At 40.2% G+C, this 14,475-nt stretch overlaps 1 non-coding gene across 1 annotated transcript; it reads right to left on the bottom strand.

Annotated features, from left to right (window-relative positions):
- Positions 1-2,386: 2,386 nt before the first annotated feature.
- On the bottom strand, positions 2,387-2,492 carry LOC118146529 (U6 spliceosomal RNA). The gene has a single exon (XR_004732390.2). It is a non-coding gene; the product is annotated as a U6 spliceosomal RNA (small nuclear RNA).
- Between the last annotated feature and the right edge of the window lie 11,983 nt (positions 2,493-14,475).

The following is a 14,475-nucleotide window of genomic DNA, read 5'->3' as shown; positions in this document are numbered from 1 at the left end:
GAGCGAAAGCACAAAAAAGAAAAGTAAAAAAGAAAGAAAAGACTAACAATAATTTGTACCAAATATACGTATTTGTTCCATACCTAAGCTATTTGGGGCACCACATAATTGTGAATGATACAAGCAGCCTCAAAAAGGGGGCAGGCAGGGCCAGAGGTGGTTATACGTGTACATTTCACAACTACCCTTCTGAGGCAAGAAGCAAAGTCTATTGCAAAAACTATAAGCTAAGGGATTTACACTTCTAGCCATGATGAGGCAACTGGTTTCAGACTTGCTGTTTTACCATAAATAATTGAAAGTGTGGAAAATATATGTGAAGCAATAGTTTCTCAAGATTGGACAATGAGCAATGCAAGACTCTAATAAGTGAAAAAGGAAAACAAATGAGGTGAGATCACCAATTACTCCAGCTGTATGTCTGGAGGCATTTCTAGGACCCTAGCACAGAGAGGAAGAATCTCAGAAGAGAAAGGTAGACTCATCAGGATGAGAAGATGATCAGAGTTCAGTGAGGCTAAAGTATTTGGATTGGGCAGAGCAGAGTACTGAAGAGGAGAAGCCACAAATATGAAAAGCTCCAGAAATTGGCACAGGAGTCCACCTGAGTCCTTGAATGATACTAACATGCGTACAAAGAATAAGATTCCATGAGACTGGTCAGATAACAACCACATGAGAAAGAACAACTTGCTGAGGGAATTTGTAATACAAACAACTCCCAGAGCTCACACATGAGGGGAGACATTCAGTCGAACAGAGTAAGAGATTTTATTGAATAATCAGAGTGTTTAATAGACACCCCAAACTAAAATAGACCTAAAATTTTATCTCAATCTGCTTTAAGAAAGCATAAAAACAAACCTTCAAGCATCAAACTGATCTGCAAAATGTAAAATTATTGGCATTCAACATCCAATATCAATTGATTAGGCATACAAAGCAGCAGAAAAGTATGGTTCACTAGTCAACAGAAGTAGATCTAGAATTGATAGGGATTATAATATTAGCAGATGAGTACTTTAAAACAGCTATTATAAATAAGTTTAAGAGCTAAAGGAAAACATAGACATAATGAGAAGACAAATAGAAACTATTAGAAATGGATTAGCATATTAAGAAATACAGAAGAGAAGATCAGAAAACCGAGACATGGCAATAGAAAAACCATTCACACGGAAATTCAGAGAGGGAAGAAAGGGCTGAAAAATTACAGAGTCTTAGTAATTTTGGGTAATAGGAAGCAGTTTCAAACATACAGAATTGCAGTCCCAGTCCAAGTGTTAAATAAAATTGGAGAAATAATGACAAAAATGTCCAATATGGATTTGTAAAAATGAACCTATGTACCCAAGAAGTTGAACAGTGCCAAGTAGGATAAATCTAATGAAAACCAAACAAAGGCAAAAAATAGTAAGATTGTGAAATCCAATAACAGAGAAAAAAAAAAAAAAACAAAAAAGTAAAGGCAGACAGAGGGGAAAAAAAGATACAGGAAAAACAAGGAAAGAATGACTGCAGGCTCTTCAATTGAAACAGCAAGCAAAAGAGACAATGGAATGGCTTACAGTAGTTTCTCTTTATTCATGGGGAATACATTCTAAGACACCCAGTGAATGTCTAGAACTGTGAATAATAAACCTATATATACTATATTTTTCTATGCATACATACCTATAATAAAGTTTAATTTATAAATTAGGCATGGTAAGAAATTAATAACTAATAATAAAATAAAATAACGTGTGGTCATAAAATTTATCTCACTCTCTTTCCCTCCCTCTCTCTGTCTCAATACCTTAATATACTCTACTCACCCTTCTTGTGATTACATGAGATGATATAATGCCTATCTGAGGAGATAAAATGAGTTGACTGACATAGGTTTCACTATTCTTGTGAATGAGGGCCATTATTAAGTAAAGTAAGGCTCACCTGAACAATAGCACTGGATACCACAACAGCTGATCTGATAACCAAGACAACTGACTACTAAGTGACTAACACCTAGGTACCATGTCCAGCCTGGCAATGCTGGACAAAGGGATGACTCATGTCTCAGGCAGGAGGGAGTAGAGCACTGTGAAATTTTATCCTGCTACTCAGAACAGCATGCAATTTAAAATACATGAATTGTTTATTTCTGGAATTTTCCAATTAATATTTTTGGACTGTGGTTGACCACGTGTAACTGAAACTGCAAAAAGAGAAACATGGATAAGAAGGGACTACTGTGTTTAATGTGCTGAAAGTCACAGACCTAAATGTAAAAGTTAAAACTAAAATCTTTTAGTAGAAAATAGAGGAGAAAAATGTTTGCTTCCTTATGATAAGCAAAGATTTCTTAGACAACAGATAAAAATCACTGTATAAGAAACAGATAAACTGAACTTTATGAAAATTTAAAACTCTACTCTTCATCCTTGTGCAGGGTAATGCTAATCTTCCCTGTGTCATTCCAATTTTAGTATATGTGCTGTCAAAGCAAGCACCAAAATTCATTGTAAGAAAACATTGTAAGAAAATGAAGAGGCAAGACATAGACTGAAAAAAAGTGTCTACAATACACTCCTAACAAAGAATTTCTATCGAGAATATAAAAAGAATTCTTACAAACTTGATAGTAAAACAACTGAAAAAATAGAAAAACATTTAATAATTTCACAAAAAAGATGCATAGGTGGCTAACAAGCATGGAAAAACATTCTAAGCATCTTTAGTCATCAGAGAAATGCACAATAGAATCACAAGGAAATATCCTTACAATTCAGTAAAATGGTCAATATCTGACAATTCCAAAGGTGTGGAACAATTGGAAATCTCATAAAGTGCTAGTGAGAGTATCAAATTGACAACTAATTTGGAAAAGAGAGACCAGATATAATGCTACACACCTACAGCTATCTGATCTTAGACAAAATTGACAAAAACAGGTAGTGGGGAAAGGATTCCCTATTCAATGAATGGTGCTGGGATAACTGGCGAGCCATATGCAGAAGATTGAAACTGGACCCCTTCCTTACATTATATACAAAAATTAGCCCAAGATGGATTAAAGACTTAACTGCAAAACCTGAAACTATAAAAACCTTAGAAGACAACCTAGGAAATATTATTCTGGAGAGAGGACAGGGCAAAGATTTCATGATGAAGATGCCAAAAGAAATTGCAACGGAAACAAAAATTTACAAATGGGTCCTAATTAAGCTAAAGAGCTTATGCACTGCAAAAGAAACTGTCAACAGAATAAACTGACACCCTACAAAATGGAAGAAAATATTTGCAAACTAAGCATCCCACAAAGGTCTAATATCCCGAACCTATAAGGAGTTTAAACAAATTTACAAGCAAAGAACAAAAAAAACTCCATAAAAGTGGGCAAAGAATATGAACTGACACTTTTCAAAAGAAGACATATATGTGATTAACAAGCACAAGAAAAATGCTCAAAATAACTAATCATTAGAGAAATGCAAATCAAAACCGCAGTGAGGTACCATCTCACACCAGCCTTAATAGCTATTATCAAAAAGTCAAAAATAACAAACAGATACTGGTGAGATTGTGGAGAAAATTCAATGCTTACATACTCAGGTGGAAATGTAAATTAGTTCAGCCATTGTGGAAAGCAGTTTGGCAATTTCTCAAAGAACTTAAAACAGAATTACCATTTGACCCAGCAATCCCATTATTGGGTATATACCCAAAGGATATAAATCATTCTACCATAGAGACATATGCACATGTATGTTCATCGCAGCACTACTCACAATAGCGAAGACATGGAATCACCCTAAATGCCCATCAATGGTAGACTAGATTTTAAAAAAGTGGTACCTATATGCAATAGAATACTATACAGCCATAAAAAAGAATGAGATCATGTCCTTTGCAGCAACATGAATGTAGCTGGAGGCCATTATCCTAAGCAAAATAACAAAGAAACAGAAAACCAAATACCACTTATAATTGGGAGCTTAATTTTGAGTACATATGGACACAAAGAAGGCAGCCTATTTGAGGGTGGAGGGTAGAAGGAGGGTGATGATTGAAAAACTATGTATCTGGTACTATGCTTACTGAAACCTGGGTGATGAAATAATCTTCACACCAAACCCTTGCAACACAGTTTACCTATATATCAATAACAAATATGCACATGTACCCCTGAACATAAAATAAAAGTTTAAAAGTAAACAAATAAGAGGTAAAAATGACAACCATAAAAAGGAATGAAAGCATGTCCTTTTTAGCAACATGGATGCAGCTGGAGGCTGTTATCCTAAGTGAATTAACACATTCCTAAGTGGGAGCTAAACATTAGGGACTCGTGGACATAAAGATGGCAACAATCGACACTGAGGACTATTAGACATGGGCATGAGAAGGGGGGCAAGGGTTGGAAAACTGACTGTTGGGTACTATGCTTAGTACCTGAGTAATGGGATCACTCATACCTAAACCTCAGCATCATGCAATGTAACCAGGAAATAAACATGCACATGTACCCCTGAATCTGAAAAAATTATGCAATATTCATACAGTGGAATGCTACTCAGTTATATAAAGAAATGAACTATGAATACATGTAGCATCATGGACAAATCTTAGAGATATTAAACTAAATGAAGGAAACCCAACACAAAAGAGTATATAACTGTATTATTATGCTTACATGAAGTTCTGAAACAGGCAAAACTCATTAACTACAAAGAACCGATCAGTGTCTGTCTAGGGTTGAGGGTGAATTAGGGAATTATTTACAGGAGACAATGGAAATGTTTTATGTCTTGATGTACACATGAATACACTTTTGTCAAAACTCATTGGACCCATTAAATTGGGTACATTTTCTTAAATGTAAATTATACTTCAATAACAGTGAAAACATTACATACCCTACCCATACTAAGTGCTCAGAAACTATTCATTAAATTGAATCTTATTAAGGGTGACTGGCAACTGGATAATTCTGTCAATTAACTTGCTCTTGATATTTCAATCCTCGTAATTCATTCATTCACTCATGCCTTCTTTCATTATCAGGTGTATATTTTCTACATGACTCCTAGCTACTATCATAGGTCCTATGAATAATTAAGACCCAGAACTCTCTCTCATGCTAAAAACAGAAATGGTGAGAATTGTCCAGATTCTAGATATATTTTGAAGATAGGACTGATAGGATTTGGATGGGAGTTAGGGAAATGAAGATGAGTTAAGGATGACCCTCAAGTTTTGGCTTGAGCAATGGGAAAGGTGAAATTGCATTAACTAAGATGGAGAAGGCTGCATATCAGTGGAGTAGGTTCAGGGTGGAGATCCAGATTTCAGTTTTGGGGATGGTTAAAATGAAATGTCTTTTCAGAGTCTAAATGGAGATGGAGAGTTATTCTGTAGTTCAGAAGAGGTTCAGAAGAGAGGTTCGCTTAAGAAATATCAACTTGGGTTCTACAGAAAACCATCAGTCTAGATGAGATCTCTTAGAAAGATGTTTCTAAGTACTAAATGCTAAGCCCTGAGGCTCTACAATGTTACAAGCACAGAGAAATGAGGGATTTGAAAAGGAGCATCCAGTGAGGACAGAGGAGAACCAAGAGGAAGTGGTGACTTCAAGACAGAGAAAAGAAAATGTTTCAAGGAGGTGAGATGATCAAAAGACTGAGAGGTGAGAAAGGTAAGAAAGGAGTTGACCATAAGAATGAAGAACATGAGTGAAAACAGTGATTTGGGTAGGCAGAGGCTGATTAAGAGAATACTATTGAATTTACCATTTTCACTATGTCTTTCAACATTCAATCAGGAAAATGAAACATTTAGTTGATCATCAGCTAGTCTCTAAGATTTAGAATTCTCTGCCACCTTTTATATCTTAACAGCCACACTCTTCCCTGATGCAAACACAGTTGGGCTTGTATCCCTGTGGACCCAGTGCCTTGTTTTCCATTTGTGTTATGGCTCACAAAACAATGCTTAACTGTGAAAATTCAATGATCAAGTAGACCAAAAAAAAAAAAGAGTGTAAACCACTCTTCCTTGTGCCATGTGTGCCAGGAACCAATTTCAAGTCTACACATGAGTGGGGCCATCCATCTGTAATGTGAGACATCTCTCCAGCACACTCAGGATAGTAATTTTAAACAATATGCCAATAATACTAGTAACATCTAAGGTGGTTATCTGATAAAGAAATTTGGCTGATAACTCATTCTTCATTTTCTCTTCCAATACTGTATCATTATCATTTTGGCTGTTTTTCTTTTCTTTCTTTTTTCTTTTCTTTTCTTTTTTTTTTTTTGAGACAGAGATTCACTCTTGTTGCCCAGGCTGGAGTGCAATGGCATGACCTTGGCTCTCTGCAACCTCTTCCTCCCAGGTTCAAGTGGTTCTCCTGCCTTAGCCTTCCAGAGTAGCTGGGATTACAGGCATGCACCACAACACTCAGCTAATTTTATCATTTTAGTAGAGGCAGTGTTTTTCTATGTTAGTCAGGCTGGTCTCAAACTCCTGACCTCAGGTGATACTCCTACCTTGGCCTCCCAAAGTGCTAGGATTACAGACATGAGCCACTGTGCCTGGCCTTGGCTGGTTTTATAGCTTCTGTGTGATAGCATGATTTGCAACAGTTTCCACACAAGAAATTTAAGTTTGAATAATGCCTGTGTACTCTTGCGTTGATTTTCACCATTAGTCACAAAATTAATCAATTTTATTGAGCTTGGGACCCTTCCAAACCTTGCCCTGCATGTCTCTTCATTTAGCTGTTTCATTTATATCCTTTAAATTGTCCCTTTTAATCAGTGGGTAAACTAGAAAAAAAATCCATTTCTTTTTGCAAAGCATTATTTGTTGCTTGTTCTGGAAAAAAAAAAAGGTGACTAAATTTATCTATCTGAACAGTCTCTGGTATTATTCAAAATATTATGAAAACAGCAGCAACATCAGCTCCACTTAGGACAAACATTCATGACAAAAGCAAGGCAGACTGGGAATAGGGGGCAGGATACTACAGGACAAATGAATGTGGATGTAGCGTCAGCCAAGTTTAGCTCATCATTGCTGTGAACCCTATTAGCACCCCCACATCTTCCACTTGTTTCAAGACATAGAGATTCATATGGGGGGTTCTCCTTTGAGCCTTGTCCACTATTTAGGTTATGAACTTATTGTTCACTATTTAGGTTTATGATGTGGTATTTTTGTTACTGTTTTCATCACTGCTTTTCACTTTCATGAACCACTTGAAGCCATCGATCCTTTTTTTAAAATGCCCCCAAATGAGACTATAACTCAGGATAGGTAGAATATAAAATAGAAATTTGACAAACGTGAAGAAATCAGTACACAAGGGTTGTGAAAATACATTGGACCACGAGAAATGTTCTCAGGTAAGGAAATGGTGCTGGGGCAAACTGTCAAGGGCTTCTGCACCAGGTACGGCCACAATGATTAAGAAGGGAAAGGGATTTCTGTGGAAATCATAAGAAATTTCACAACTCCAATCTGTCAAATGTAGGTCAACAAAATGGTCTCATTGCATTCTCTACTAAAATTGACAAGCCACCTAGACTGATTACAAAAATTCTCTAATTGCCTGCCCCCTCTCTATCCACGTCTTTTGCAATATGGCTTTTTTGCAACCCTCATCAATAAGTAGAATCTATTTATCCTTGAATTTGAACTTGCCCGGTGACTTCTTTGCCCAGTAGAATGTGGTGAAAATGACACTTTGCTTCTGAGCCCGGGCCTCAAGAGGTCATTCTTATTTATATCCATTTTCTTAGACCCTGGGAGTCCAAGTTCAATAGCACAGACTAGCATGCTGAAGGATAAGAGATCATGCGGAGGACAGCCAATGCACACAAAGCTGTCCTAAACCATCAAGCTCCCTGCCAACCTGCCAGCTGACCACAACAGATGAGTGAGACCAAGCGAGATCAGCCAACCCTGGGCCAGATCAGCCAAACAATCTAGTTGACTTATGAAACAATGATAAATAATTATTTTTCAAGTCATTGAGTTTCTGAGTTGATTTATTATGCGGTGCTGGTCAACTGATTCATCATCTGTCTTCTGTTTGATGGGCCACACTTTAAGAAACATCAGAGGCAGAAAACTTCATGCGTATAGGGATCATGTCTATATTTCAATTTTTAGCTCTCTGATTACGGCTTGGCACATCATCAATACTCTCTAAGCACTTATTGAATTAATGAATCTATCAACTCTCTGCCACCATCTCTACTGCCATTTTACATCATGTATTCTGAATATTATCACCATCCTTTCAAACTGACATAGAGCTCATCTCTTAAAGGAGAAAGAAAATTTGAGTTAGTGCTCTAAAACCAGTATTTTCAGAAAAAAGTATCAAGTTTGGAAATAGGTAAACAATTTTAGTAAACCATTCATTTTAAACAATTAAACCAACTTGTAAATGACTTCACTATCATAAAAAGTGATATCCCTCTTAATGAAAGGATTTTTAACTGATATTTAAAAAATTAATTTACATTCCTTTGTCTTATTAAATGAGAAAATTTGCACATAACCCCATTTCTTTATTGATTTTTATTATTCATTTTTCATCATTATCATGAATGCTTAGGAAATTTCATGGGGTCTTCAAAGTAATTATAATTTCATGTGTTATTGTGCTATTCTCTGCAGAGAAATGCAGCGCTTTAAGAAAAGCTACCTACAATCTTGATTCCCTTTTTTCCATGTAGCATGACATATTCACAGATTCGGCAGATTAGGATGCAGACATCTGGGCAGAGGGGGCTGTTATTCTGCTGACCACTGCCTTCAAGTACTGAAGCGGGAGGGCGGGGGGAATCAGACCTCTCTGAGTAGGTGTCGGAAAGTTTCTTTTTGAAGCTATTAGGATTTTATTAGCTATAATGACTTTTTGAGTCCATTATGACTGATTTCTCTGAAAAGGTAGGGTTTGTCTTGCTCACACATAGCTTTACATAGGGTATCCAATAAGGCATTTGCAAAAACAAGAGGCACATAAATAAACAGCTCCAAATCTGAGGAACTTGTATAAAGTTTAGACTCCTGGGATTTACCCTCATCTATCACATATAAAGAAGACCTTCTCCAATAATTAGCTGGGGCTGATGCTAGAGCAATACCAGAAATTCAGTGATGTCTGTAGTCTTGCCCAAATGTGTGTTTACTCGGTTTTTATGTTTGTAGTTAAATCTTCAGTTAGATGAGTTATTTTATCATTGCAAAGTGGTTTCTTTTATCTACTTATCCATCAGGCATTCAGCAACATCAACTCTACATATGAAGTAAGCAGTTGAATTAAGCAGAGTAGTTAATGATGTGGGAAGAGACACCTTTGGTGTCTACTTGAAATAAATAAGGGATGTTTAGGCAAGGTAAGTAGATGCTCAGAACTGCGCAGGAGAGGAAACCAGTATCTAGAGCTCCTGCAATAGATTATCTAAAATGTCCAGTTTTCAGCAGCAAACTCAGACCATGTAGTCATTTTCACACTGCTATAAAGAGCTGCCTGAGACTGGGTAATTTATCAAGGAAAGAGGTTGAATTGGCTTACAGTTCAGCAGGGCTGGAAAGGCCTCAGGAAACTTTCAGCCATGGTGGAAGGTGAAGCAGAAGCAAGACACCCTCCTCACAAGGTGGCAGGAAGGAAATGTGCTGAGCAAAGAGGGAAGAACTCCTTATAAACTATCAGCTATTGTGAGAACTCATTCACAATCATGAGAACCAAGCACAGCAAGGGGGAAACAGCCCTCATGATTCAATTACCTCCACCTGGTCTCTCCCTTGACACTTGGGGATTATGAGGATTGCATTTCAAGAAGAGATTTGGGGCCGGGCGCTGTGGCTCAAGCCTGTAATCCTAGCACTTTGGGAGGCCGAGGCGGGTGGATCACGAAGTCAACAGATCAAGACCATCCTGGTCAACATGGTGAAACCCCGTCTCTACTAAAAATTACAAAAAATTAGCTGGGCACGGCGGCATGTGCCTGTAATCCCAGCTACTCAGGAGGCTGAGGCAGGAGAATTGCCTGAAGCCAGGGGGTGGAGGTTGCGGTGAGCTGAGATCGCGCCATTGCACTCCAGCCTGGGTAACAAGAGCGAAACTTCGTCTCATTAAAAAAAAAAAAAAAAAAAAAAAGAGAAGAGATTTGGGTGGAGATACCAAAGCCTAACCATATCAACTACCTGCCAGAGATTCAAGATGTTGGCTTTCATAGGCAAAGACTTCAAAGTAACCATCATAAACAGGTTCAAAGGACTAAAGGAAGCCAGGATTAAAGCAAAGGATGATGTGATGACAATATCCCACCAAATAGCGAATACCAATAAAGAGAAATGATTTACAAAGAAACAAGTGGGTATCCTGGAGTTGAGAATACAGTACCTAAAATAAAACATTCACAAGAAGGGTTCAACGGTACCTTTGAACCGGCAAAAGAAGAAATCACCAAACACGAAGATGGAGTGAATGATTATGCAGTCTGAAGAAGAGAGAGAAAAAAGAACAAAGAAAAATGAAAAAAGCCTCGGAGAAATCTGGGACACAATAAATCACAACAGTATACATGTCATGGGAGCCTCAGGGGAAGAGAGAATGGGGAAAGGAGCAAAAGGATTGTTGGAAGAAATAATGACTGCAAACTTCTCAGTTTTATGCCAAGACTATAACCTATGCATCCTGGAATTCCAGGAAACACTTCATTTAGAGATGGCAAAGCCAAGCCATGGGGCGACAGAGAGCTTCACAGGTGAGATCTCTCTTAGCCAGGATCTCTCCCAGGGGGCCTGAATCTAACCTTGAGTCTAGGGCTAAAGCTCTTAATAGACGTCTTAGTAACTGATTTCAATCATGTCTTTTCCTCCAAAAATTCAGCTGACCATGTCTTTTTATGTGATTCCTGCAGACCATTAAAGTGCAATGATTTAGTAAACTTGTGGTAATAAATGCTATTCATTCTTAACTATTGACCATGAGAGTTAGAGGTGTGAGGGTTTTTGAGAATTATGCATATTTCTGAGCACTGTTTCCTTCCTTCCTTCCTTCCTTCCTTCCTTCCTTCCTTCCTTCCTTCCTTCCTTCCTTCCTTCCTTCCCTCCTTCCTCTTTCTTTCTATCTTTCTGTCTTTCCTTCTGTCCTGCTCTGTCACCCTGTCTGGAGTGCAGTGTAACAATCACAGCTCACCGCAGCCTCAGCCTCCTAGGTTCAAGCAATCCTCCCGTCTCAGCCTGTCAGGTAGCTGGCACTACAGCCATGCATCACCAAACCCAGCTAATGGTTTCATTTTTTTTGTAGAGATAGGGGTCTTCTCTGTTGCCAAAGCTGGTCTTGAGTCCCTGGACTCAAATGATCCTCCCATCTCAACATCCCAAAGTGCTGAGATTACAGGCGTGAGCCACCATGCCCTGCCATTTAAAAAATCTTAACAAAAGATTGAATTTTACAACATATGAAATTAAACACACTCATCTATTGTAAGCTTAATCTTAATATCCTGAATTAAAATGTTTATAATAATTGTTATATGGATGGCTACATATTAATTTCCCTATTTAGAGGCTTAAGAGTTTGAGGCATTTACATTAGCAAAGTTTACAATGTTTAGATGCTTTAAAAGGGTGGCATCACATGTAAAACTTTGGAGAAACCACCAGAGAACATCCATTAAAAATTGAGGGAGAGGCCAGGCATGGTGATTCATACCTGTCATCCCAGCACTTTGGGAGGCTGAGGTGGGTGGATGACTGGAGGTCAGGAGTTCAAAACCAGCCTGGCCAATATGGTGAAACCCTGTTTCTACTAAAAATACAAAAATTAGCCAGGCATGGTGGCAGGTGCCTGTAATCCCAGCTACTCAGGAGGCTGAGGCAGGAGAATCATTTGAACCCAGTAAGTGGAGGTTGCAGTGAGCTGAGATTGCACCATTGCACCCCAGCCTAGATAACAAGAGTGAAACTCTGTCTCAGGAAAAAAAATAATAAAAGGAGAAATCAAATAGAAGTGAAGATCTAAATGACGAGGAGCAAGGCAGAACTTTGAAAACCAAGAGGAAGGATTTGCAATATGAGGAACAGAGGTGAATTTGAGGACTAACTTCCTGAAAGCAGAAGACGGGAACAATTAACAGGCTACATTGCCAGGGACAGCATGACCCAAGAGAGTCCTGTTGGGCAGCTGCGAGCACCACAATGCAACATGCTTGGGAGAAGAGTTCAATAGGGCTGGGAAGGTGGCTCCCGTCTGCAATCCCCGCACTGTGGGAGACTGAAGTGGGTGGATCACTTGAGCTCAGGAGTTCAAGACCAGCCTGGGAAACATGGCGAAACACTGTCTCTACAAAAATGTAAAAGTTAGCCAGGCATGTTGGCATGTTTGTAGTCCCAGCTATTCAGGAGGCTGAGGTGGGAGGATCACTTCCTCCTCTGCATGAATTAATGTAGGGAGAGATCTGTCATTTGCCTCTGCTGTGGACTGATGGTGTCCCCTCCAAGTTCATATGGTGAAGCCCTGCCCCCCATGATGAGGCTTTTCAGAGATGGGGCCTTAGGAGGGACAGTGACCTGCCCTCCCTCTCCTAGAACCATTGGAACTAATGGACTGGAATCCTAGGGGAAGGTAGGCCCCTGTACCCACAGCAAATACATGGTGCATTAAAATAAGAGGACGCTAATGGAGGACTGGTGCCTCCACTGAGGGTCTGAAGAAGGGCTCTGGGAGGACACAGGGAGAAGGCGCCATCTGCAACCCAGGAAAAGCCTCCCCCAAACCCAGCCATGCTGGCTCCTGACCTGAGGCCTCCGCCTCCGGAACCTTGAGAAAATGCACTTCTATTGTCTAAATCACCTCGTCTGGGGCATTTTATTACGCCAGCCCGAGCAACAAAGACACTGTCCTCTGGTGCCTCCTCCACCTTCTTCGCTGCCAGCTTTAGTCACCTCCCCTTCAGATCCATACTCTCTCTTGGATCCTACCTTGCCTGGTGCCAGGCAGGGGCAGGGGGGGTGACACTCCTGGGCCACGTCTGGCCATGGGCTCCCTTGCCCTCTGACTTCTGGTTCAGTTCAATCAGTGGGATGCCCTGTCAGGAGATCAGAGGGTGGAGGAAGAGAGAGGTCAGGGCATCTATTCCCTGGGCCCCTCCGTGGGTGCCTCCCTGCGCAGCCACAAGTTGGCCATGACTGTTCCTGTGCCAATGTCCCAGCTCCTGCCAACAGCCCACTCATTCCAGGTGCTAATGATGGCTCGCCCCTGCCAGCCCTCTAGATGTCAGAGCTGCACTGGCTTCTCTGTTGGTAGCCCTGGGGCAGTCACAATTGTGTGCCCACTTGACCTTATCTACCAGCTTATAATCCCATCCCTCCAGTAGCCTATTCCCAATTGAATGCACCATGTATTTCCTGTTTGGATCCTGGTACAGGGGCCACCTTGCCCTAGGATTCCAGCCCAGTAGTTCCAATGGTTCTAGAAATCAGCTTGTCGTTGTTTACCTCATTTATTTCGGCCTTCTCCACATTCGTTTAGATAATGGGACAAAAAGGATTTTAAAATATCTGAGCCCAATTATGTAGCTGTGCCTGCACGCCCATTACTCGGTGGCCATGAGTCCAGAACCTGGCTGTGCATCAGAAGCTCCCAGGGAAAAAATGTTTTTACTCGAGAGACCTCATTGACCACTGGTCAGAGAGTTGATAATGTTTATTAGGCCATTTTTGATACTTTTTTGGGTATGATAATGGTATGTTTTTCCAGGAGTCCTTTCTGCTTAGCTGAGATCAGAAGAAATTAAATCACATTAGACCTAGGGGTTGCTTCGAAGAAATAGAGGAGTGAAGGGATATGTGGGGATATAGAGGAAGCAAATTAGCCATGAACTGATGATTGTGACGGCAGGGTGATGACTGTGTGGGGTTCAGAACGCTGCTCTATCTAGACTTACGCACTTTAATTTTTTCACCTTTTTATGTTTAAAAAAAAGTGACATTGTTTTATTACTACACTCAGGTGGGGCCTGCCGAGGAGGTGGGTGTGCTGGGCACAGGGGACGTGTGGCTGTGAGGAGGAGGTGATGACAGGAAGCGGGAAGGAAAGAAGGTGGGTGTGGAGGCCAAGCCCAAGGGGCCCTCAGGTCTGCTCCTAGGGAAGGACAGCCTGAGGAGGGGGTCATGGCAAGCCTCAGCCAGGCTGCCAATTTTGAATTAAGAAATTCTTGGAAATCTAGCTGCCTGTCACTGCTGACCTCCAGCCTCTTTGTCTTGCAGTCAGGGACACTGGGGTCCTTCTACTTCTTCGTCACAGCAGCCAGTTCTGTGTTCATGAAGCTTAGGAACTCCATCTTGGAGAAAGCACTTGTAACCATCCTCTTCAGGATCCTCTGGAAAACATCAGGGACTCAATGCACCAATGAGTCTCTGCAGGGCTGGATATTTTTGGTCAGGTTGTAGCTGAGTGAGGTGGAAATC

The sequence above is a fragment of the Callithrix jacchus genome, chromosome 12 (assembly GCF_049354715.1).
Source record: "Callithrix jacchus isolate 240 chromosome 12, calJac240_pri, whole genome shotgun sequence".
NCBI lineage: Eukaryota > Metazoa > Chordata > Mammalia > Primates > Cebidae > Callithrix > Callithrix jacchus.
The sequence above is the reverse complement of the archived record's forward strand: the minus strand, read 5'-3'. Positions and strand labels throughout refer to the sequence as shown.